We start from the raw sequence: 9,347 nt of genomic DNA, 5'->3' as shown, positions 1-9,347 counted from the left end.
GAAGAATATTCTTGAAATGTAAACGGCGCGTTAGAGAGTCAATGATGCAGAGCTTCACTGATGAAGAAATTCAAACATTTAATAATTTGAGGCATTACCTTGGAAGAATGCAGAAACTTCCACGAGAACGGAAATCTTATATCAGCTACAATAAATTTGCAAGGAACGTAGTAGCCCTTAAAGCTAGTAAGAGAGGCAAACATCCTTCAGCATGGCGACTAGAATTTGTGGCCTAGACCTTTGTCTGTTCCCAATGGAAATGCGAAATGGACCTTCTTATGCAGGTGACTTTATAATATCTACCTGGGCTACAACTAGGCATTCTAAACACAACTCTCCTTTTTATAATTGTCTTAAGTTTTGTTACTCTAAATTCAAGATTTAATAGGACTGCTATATGGTATTAGTATATCTGATTCTTTTCAATCTTTTCCAACTATTCATCATGCAATTATTGTTATGATTAAAATTGTAAATTTTTGTAGGACTGGGAAACTTACAATGACTTCAAATATGAAGACGAGAGACAGTCCTCGGATATTTCTCTTAAAGAAATTGTTGCTAATTATATAAAGTGCCGGTGGCCAGTGGATAAAATAGATTTGAGTGGAGGGAGGAGGAAAAGAACAAGATGATCAGACTGAAACAAGCCTTTGACGCCATCCAAGAAATATCAAGCTTTGAAAGATTTCGATTTTCATGTGAAACTGGTAAACAACTAGGAACATCCAATGAGAAGAATAAAATACAAGAAAGACAATGGAGAAACCTCCATAGTGCCTTGGAAAATGTACAAGATGTATCAAGGGAGGGGGTTGAGTGCTTTCAGGAGTTCAAATTCCACTGTGCTCCCAGATATCTTGCATTTCCCAACTAAACCGCTATAGCCTAAGAGGACTTTATAGATAACTCCTTCCTTAACTCTTCTTAAATCAATATCTCAATCTTCAAATATATTATTTGGTGAACTATGGATACATTAGAGACCAGTCAATTTAGTATTATCGTCTTATTTTACTAAAAGCAGTATATGATTTTTAGTATTCATTAACAATTCATTTCGAGCGAACTATATTCAAAATGTATGTTTATGGATATATAATTATGCTTATGAAAGAATAGTTTTGAGTTCCATCCTCTTCATCTCCCTGGTTTTAAATTTTTCGTTTTTCCCATTTCTTTAGCCATTACTAGATTTTGAAATTTGTGGTTATGCAATTATAACTCTTTCTTTTTTGGATTTGGCTGTGGGACTCCTAAACTGTAGATTCTATGTTTTTGTATTTTTCTTATATCTGAGTGCAATTTCAAAATGTGGAAAATCTTTATTGATTGTCGAATATTCCACATGTCCACCAATTACTTAAAACCTGGGCTTTATTGATAGACAAGGCATGCTTAATAGACGTCATGTCAGCCTCCGCAATAAAGAGTTTGGAAAATAAGGCAACCTCTATTATACTGTATTTATATTTATTAATTAAATTAATAAATTAGAAAGCCATTCTTTTTCAATTTTCAATTTAATTAATGAATGTCAAGAATTGATCATTAGAAGTGCAAATAGTATTCAAGTGGGGGCATCTTGACATGAAGAGCTCTCAAACTCTAATTATCTCAAAGTGCATTTGAGGGAAGAGAGTTGTAGAGGAAGTCTAGTTGTACTATTTTTCTAAGAAATCTTGGTGCACTTCTACAAGCAGATTATTATAGAAGATAAGATCCTAGATGGAGGAGCCAGGTAGGATGGAAAGAGAACCATGTGACTTGAATCTGTTTGATACCATTTCATATTTCTTATTTGATGTTTCTATTATTATATATATATAATATACATGAGCTCACAATTTTCTACTAAATTTTTTGATGAATAGTCTATTTCTATTCACAATGTGGCAGTAGTTATTTAAACTATGCTCATATATGTATAGCTTCTAGCATTGTAGATTGTGGATGTTTTTCTGACATTGTTGTTGTAAAAATAATGCTTGTAAATCTAAAGTTTTAATTTCATATTATTAAACTTTTACAATGAGAGACAATTTCTTAGTTTTAGCAAAATGAATTTGTAGCTTTAGCAATTAATAGATTACCATCCGTGGTGATTTTTCTCACAGTCAATCTTTTCTATCTTGTAATAGTGGTATCTTGATTTACTTCTCTGTTAGAAATCTTCATCTCCATGCAATGCTTAATTATAGTGTTACTAGTCAATCCTATTTAATAGGAAGAGACTAAAGTTTTTCATATGACTCTTAATTAATAATCTATTTCTTGAAAATATTGATATGCAACCTCCACACATGATATATGATGGATAAAATATTGATACAATCTACTACATATTTTTGTAACACCCCAATCATTGTTAGTTTTTCTTTTGAATGTATGCATTTTGATCTTTTTTCCTATCTTCATTGTATTTGATATGATTTACCTATGATTGATAATTGGTTTGGAATTTTGATCCATATTGATTAAGTGCCCTTGGACTGGACCTTGCACAACGTTGTTATTATTATTATTTATTATTATTATGCTTCTTCGCTTTCACCATTGCCTTTAAACGCATGATTTATATACAAAAGGAAGAAAAAAATGACGTATCCCACTATGAAACATGTGTTTCAGTTTGCTCTTACACGTTTCCAGCCCTTAATGGTGACATTAAAAAGTGAGTTGTATGCGAATTATGAATTCTGTGCAAGCACACATGATGGGTGAATGGGATACCAAAATGGTGGGCTGCTAATGAAAACCATGGATTCTTTTCATAGATACATGTGGCTGATTTTTATTTTTTTAAGATGTCATGAGACCCTCAAACTGGAAGACGTGTAAATGGAGTCTTTCGACCAAGAATTGTAAAAGTTATATAGTATTATTTCCTATCTAATAATGGTAAGTATGCCCCTGTGGAATATTCGATGGACCGATATAAACTTAAAATCTCCTTCGGCCTTTCAAATTATAAACGTCCTCCTTTTTGACAGGGGCTATTCATTTTGTATCCCTCGGTCCTTTTTTTGTGAATTGTAATCTTAGTAAATTTTATTAATTGAAAAAGACTATTCATTAAAAAAAAAAAAAGAGAGATCTGAAGTGTTAAGATCCTCCCAATATCTAATTTTTTAAATATGAATATTTAGTCACTAGTGTTAATGAATTGCTTTAAGTATTTTCTTATCTCAATCTTACTTAAAAGTCACTAGTGTTAATGCATTGCTTTCTGGACATTGGAACTCATCCCATATCCCTAGTTTGTATTATTCCTTGTTTTGCCTCATGTACAAAATTACTTTTGGTGTCTTTGGAAGGTAATTATACATATTTGTGGTTGATATCTTCAATTTGGGTTTATTGTGATATGTGCAAATTTTACATATTTTTTACATAGATAGACAAAAGAAAAATAATAAGGTTTTAAATTTTTGAAGGTTGGTGATATCTTACTTCACCATATTTTAAGACTGTAATTCAATCTAAAACCATGAACAATGATAGTTATCCCATTAAAGTCTCTATGTCTTTCAACAACTCAACACAGTGGACCCTAACTCTCTATCATTTGTTACCTTTCCCTTAAAAGTTGTGGACTCAAATTTTCCTACTTCTTTATGTTACTTTGTTACTTAGTCCTTGACTTTTCTATTGTGATAAATGTAAAGTACAAAATTTGACTAATTTTAATCAATAGACATGTTTGAGCTCTCTCTACATATTTCAGAGATAAAATATAATGTTTCATAGCAAGAATAATAAATTGTATTATATTACTTCTTAAATATATAAGAAAATAAAAAGAGCTCACTACAACCTACAATATTTGACACTTTATATATAAACTATGAATCATTTAAAGTGGTGGAAAAACCTTTTTTTTTTATGCTTTTTTATTTTGAAAAAAATTGGGATTAAATGGAAAGTTATGAGTCATTGAGCTTTGAGAATTAATTGAATGAAAAATAGTAGTAGAAAACTATAGTAGAGTTTATTAGCTTGACGTTCTATTACGAGAGGCAAAAGAAAAAGAAAAATAGAAAACAATTCCTCTTATTTCTTATGCCCATTGAGTGCTAGGCATAATTATGGATGACTATGTAGGGGCAAAAATACAAAAAGCATCTACCCAACCGACGGAATAGACATTAATCTATTATTAAAAATTATATTAAAATTACAAAACAATTGCTTTATAATTTATAAATAATTAATAAATTGCAATAGGCAGCAATTCTACCTTGATAGCCATTTCGCAAAATACATGTCATTATCAAATTTTAAATAAATTAACTTTGTAAAATCTTGACATTTTAAATTTTAAATTAATTATTACGCCGAGAGGCGTTCTATACAATGGTAGCACAAATGCCCAGCACGAGATTATGCCAAGATTCTTTATCAATAAAAAAGAAAAGGTAGGAGTTACAAACTTCTAAATTAAATATTAAATTATTAAATCATAAAATAAAAAATACTCTCAAAATTATAGCTGGCTGAAATAATAGGATGGCAAATGGAGACTGAAATAATAGGCCCGAAAAAATAGGGCCCGAAAAAGTAGGACCCGAAAAAATAGGCCCAAAAAAATATGCCCCTAAAAAATAGAGCCTAAAAAAATAGGGGCAAAACAATTTCAATATGATTTATTTTTTTATTAAATATAATATTGCATACAGATTCATGTTTTTTTTTTTTTGGGGAGTGGAAGAATTTGAAATAAATTCATGAAATGTGAAGAGATGTCTGTTGGGGGAGAAATATAATATTGCATACAGATTCATGTTTTTTTTATTACGCCGAGAGGCGTTCTATACAATGGCAACACAAATGCCCAGCATGGGAATATGCCAAGATTCTTTGTCAATAAAAAAGAAAAGGCAGGAGTTACAAACTTGTAAATTAAATATTAAATTATTAAATCATAAAATAAAAAATACTCTCGAAATACTAGCTGGCCGAAATAATAGGATGCCAAATGGAGGCTGAAATAATAGGCCCGAAAAAAAATAGGGCCCGAAAATGTAGGACCCAAAAAAATAGGCCGAAAAAATATGCCCCTAAAATATAGAGCCTGAAAAAATAGGGGCAAAACAATTTCAATATGATTTTTTTTTTTATTAAATATAATATTGCATACAGATTCATGTTTTTTTTTTTTTGGGGAGTGGAAGAATTTGAAATAAATTCATGAAATGTGAAGAGATGTCTGTTGGGGGAGATGAGGAGTCTCTCACAAGCTATAAAAAAAAAGATCCTCATTTCATTTTCATTTTATGTTTTTGCAGGAAGGAAGAGGTGGAGGTTATTAGAGGATTAGATTGGAGTTTTTGAACATGAATAGATTGAAGTTTTGGAGTAATTTTTTTGCTAGCGAGATTTCTATTTTCTATTTAGATTTAAATGTAAATATAGATTCAGATTCAAAATTAGTTATAATATTCTACATTGATTTAGATTTCAATTTCAATTAGTTCCATTTAGATTTCTAAAATTATATTCAAAACTGTTTATGCTTACATTTAATAGTTTAATCTTGCATGTTTGATTTAGATTTAGATTTGCATTCAAAATCTTTTGAGTTATGTATTTTATAATACTTTTCATTTTCATATTTTAAAAGTGCATGTTTCAAATTAGTTTTAGATTTGCATGTTTCATATAAGTTTTAGATTTGCATATTTCAAAATAGTTTTAGTTTGCATGTTTTAGATTTGAATGTTTCATAATAGTTTTATATTTGCATGTTTTAAAGTATTTTTATTTTCATGTTAATGTGGATGACAATGTCACCATATCAATACAATTTATATTTTATTAAAGTTAATGATTTATTTAAAGTACATGAATAATATATTTAGTATATATTTTATCATTATTAGATTGTAAAATATAGAAAAATTCTCCAAATAATAGCTGGCCAAAATCATATGAAGCCAAATGGATGCTGAAATAATAGGGCCTGACAAAGAGGGGAAAAAATAGGACCCGAAAAAATACAGCCAAAAAAAAGGGCTAAAATAATTTTATTAAATTTTTAAATATAAAATATTTTCTTTTTGTTAAATTTATTTTTGCATGCACATTCATGCTTATTTTTCCTGAGGAGTGGGGGAATTTGAAACAAATTCATGGAATGTCAAAAGACATCTATTGGGGGATATGAGGAGTCTTATGGGTTATAAAACAAATGCTTCATATTTTATTTTCATTTTGTGTTTTTATAGGGAGGAAGAGGTGGAGATTATTGGAGTGGATTAGAGTTTTTGAAGAGGAGTAGATTAAAGTTTTGGAGTAATTTTTTGCATGTGAGATTTCTATTTTTAATTTAGTTTTGCATTTAGATTTAGATTTAGTTATGTATTTACATTTAAATGTAGATTTAATTTCAAAATTAGTTATAGTTTAGTCTTACATGGTTGATTTAGATTTAGAATTCAAATTCAATCAAAATCTATTTGGACGTTTTTAATGTTCATGTTTCAATTTAGAATAATATTTGCATGTTTCATATTAGTTTTAGATTTTCATATTTCAAAATTCTTTTGAATTTTATGTTTTAGATTTGTATGTTTCAAAATATTTATGTTTTTTCATGTTCCATAATTTTTATTATATCATTAATGTGGATGCCAACGTCACCTTATCAATAAAATTTGTATTTTATTAAATTTAATAATTATTTTAAAATAAACAAATCATATACTTAGTTTATATTTTATCATTATTTAATTAGATTAATTATGTGTTCTATTTAAATATTTTCACAGTATATATAATTTTTTATTAATATTTATGTTTGTATTGTTTGAAAATTGGAAGACAATGCCACCATATTTCAAGCATTACAATCTAACTATTTCATTTGAAATAGTTTTGATTTTTATCTACGTTGTTTTAAAAATTATTCATTTGAAAGAATTTGTGTTAATTATGAATACTCTTTTATTCTGATAATTTCTAAATGTTGATTTTTGTTTATAAGTTTACAGGTTACTATTTGAGTTATGGATGCCTCGAACAAATATTTCCAATTGACTATGTCAGGGAAATAGAAGTAATGCATATGAAATATGCATAAAAATTCATATGTGACACATCTACAAAAGTGGATGGGTTTCCCTCAATGATGAAGAAGTCTTTCATAATCATTTTTCAAACAAAGGTCACAAAAGAATCCTAATCATTGAAGAATGTGACATGAATTTATGCCATTACAAAGATTTTTATTTTTTGTATATGGTTCATTCTTGTCTCCACTTTTAGAATTTTACTTCTAATTAGTTGTATTGGCAGTTTTGTTTCAACATTGTTCTATGTAACTTTCATGAAGAAGAGAACAAGAAAAAATAAATTTATTATTGTACAAAATATTTCTTTAATGGATGTGGCTACTAAATATGTTAATTAAGTAAGAAAATCATAAGTCTAAATCTCATACTTCCCTTAACCATGTCCCTTATTTTAGTGTAACATTTAACCACTTACTAACCTTAACCATAACATTGAGTGTCATATAAATGAAATTGTAAACCTTGGATCCTAACTCTAACTCTTACTCTATATATCATTGTACTAAGCATTTAGTAAATTATATACCTTAACCTAACCCTATATGTACTAGAAACTAGAAATAATATTATATTTTTTATAAGTGGAAATATATATATATATATATATATATATATATATATAGAGAGAGAGAGAGAGAGAGAGAGAGATGATGGTGTATCTAGAGAGACAAAAAGAGATTAGGGGGTTTATCTAGAGAAAGAGAGATTAGGGGGTGTATCTAGAGAGAGAGAGAGAGAGAGAGAGAGAGAGAGAGAGAGGGAGGGAGAGAGATTAAGAGGTGTATCTAGAGAACATGGAGAGAGAGAGAGTGAGAGAGAGAGATTAGGAGGTGTATCTGGAGAGCATAGAGGAAGGGAGAGATTAGAAGGTATATCTAGAGAGCAAGATGAGAGAGATAAGGGGGTGTATCAAGAGATTATAAAGAGGGATTAGGGGTTGTATCTAGGGACTAGAGACAAAGAAAGATTAGAGGGTGTATTTAGACAGGGGTAGATATTACTAGGTGTAGTTAGAGAGTAGGGAGAGAGAGAGAGAGAGAGGGAGGGAGGGAGGGAGAGATAGAGAGAGAGAGAGAGAGAGAGAGAGAGAGAGAGAGAGAGAGAGAGGATGGGAGAGGGAGGGATTACATTATTAAAAAGATTAATAACTTGTATCACAATAGCACTAATCATGGGCAATATAATAGAACTAACCCACATAAAAATTTAACCTGACAATTACCCTAACACTAAGATAAACTATAATAATAGCACTAAAATCAACTATAATATGATTAATAACCTAGAAATAACCTTAACCACAATAATAACACAAATCTTAACTTAACTCTAACCCTGACTCCAAATCTAACCCTAACCCTAACCTTAACCCTAACCCTAGCCTCAATTCTAGCTCTAATTCTAACACTAACACTAATGCTAACACTAACATTAATTATAACCCTAACCCTAATTCCAACCCTAACTCTAACTGTAACCCTTTGTGCTAACCTTAACCCTAATTTTGACCCTAACTCTATCTCTAACAATTCTTCTAACTCTAATTCTAACTATAACTCTAGCTCAAACCCTGACTCTAAATCTAACCCTAACCCTAACCCTAATTCTAACCCTAGCTTTATTTGTAACTTTAATTCTAGCCCTAACACTAATTCTTACCCTTACCCTAACCCTAAATCTAACTCAATCTCTAACCCTAATTATATTTGTAACCCTAATTCTAACCCTAACCCTAATCCTAACTCTAACTCTAACTGTAGCTCTAATTCTACCCCTAACCCTAACCTATATATCCCTAACTCTAATCCTAATTCTAACCCTAATCCCAATTCTAGCCCTATCCCTAACCTAATTTTAACCCTAACTATAACTCTAATCCTAACTCTAACTCTAATCCTCACCCTAACCCTAACACTAATTCTAACCCTAACTCTAACTCTAACTCTAATGCTAATTCTAATTCCAACCCAAATTCTAACCCAAATTCTATCTTTATCTCTTACCCTAACTCTAACTCTAACTCTAATTGTACCCCTAACCCTAACATTAACCCTAACCCTAACTCTAACTCTAAACCTACCCATAATCCTAACCTTAACAATATATATAACTTTAACTCCAACCCTAACCATAATTAAATCCTAATCCCAACCCTAACTATAACCCTCACCCTTAATCTAAATAGGTAACTCTAACCCTAACCCTAACTCCAACTCTATCTCTAACTTTAACTGTAACTTGAACTGGTACTCTAACTCTAATTCTAACCCTATC

This window comes from Cupressus sempervirens, chromosome 11 (assembly GCF_028749045.1).
Source record: "Cupressus sempervirens isolate cs-2001-9-10 chromosome 11, ASM2874904v1, whole genome shotgun sequence".
NCBI classification, from domain to species: Eukaryota; Viridiplantae; Streptophyta; class Pinopsida; order Cupressales; family Cupressaceae; genus Cupressus; species Cupressus sempervirens.
The sequence above is the reverse complement of the archived record's forward strand: the minus strand, read 5'-3'. Positions refer to the sequence as shown.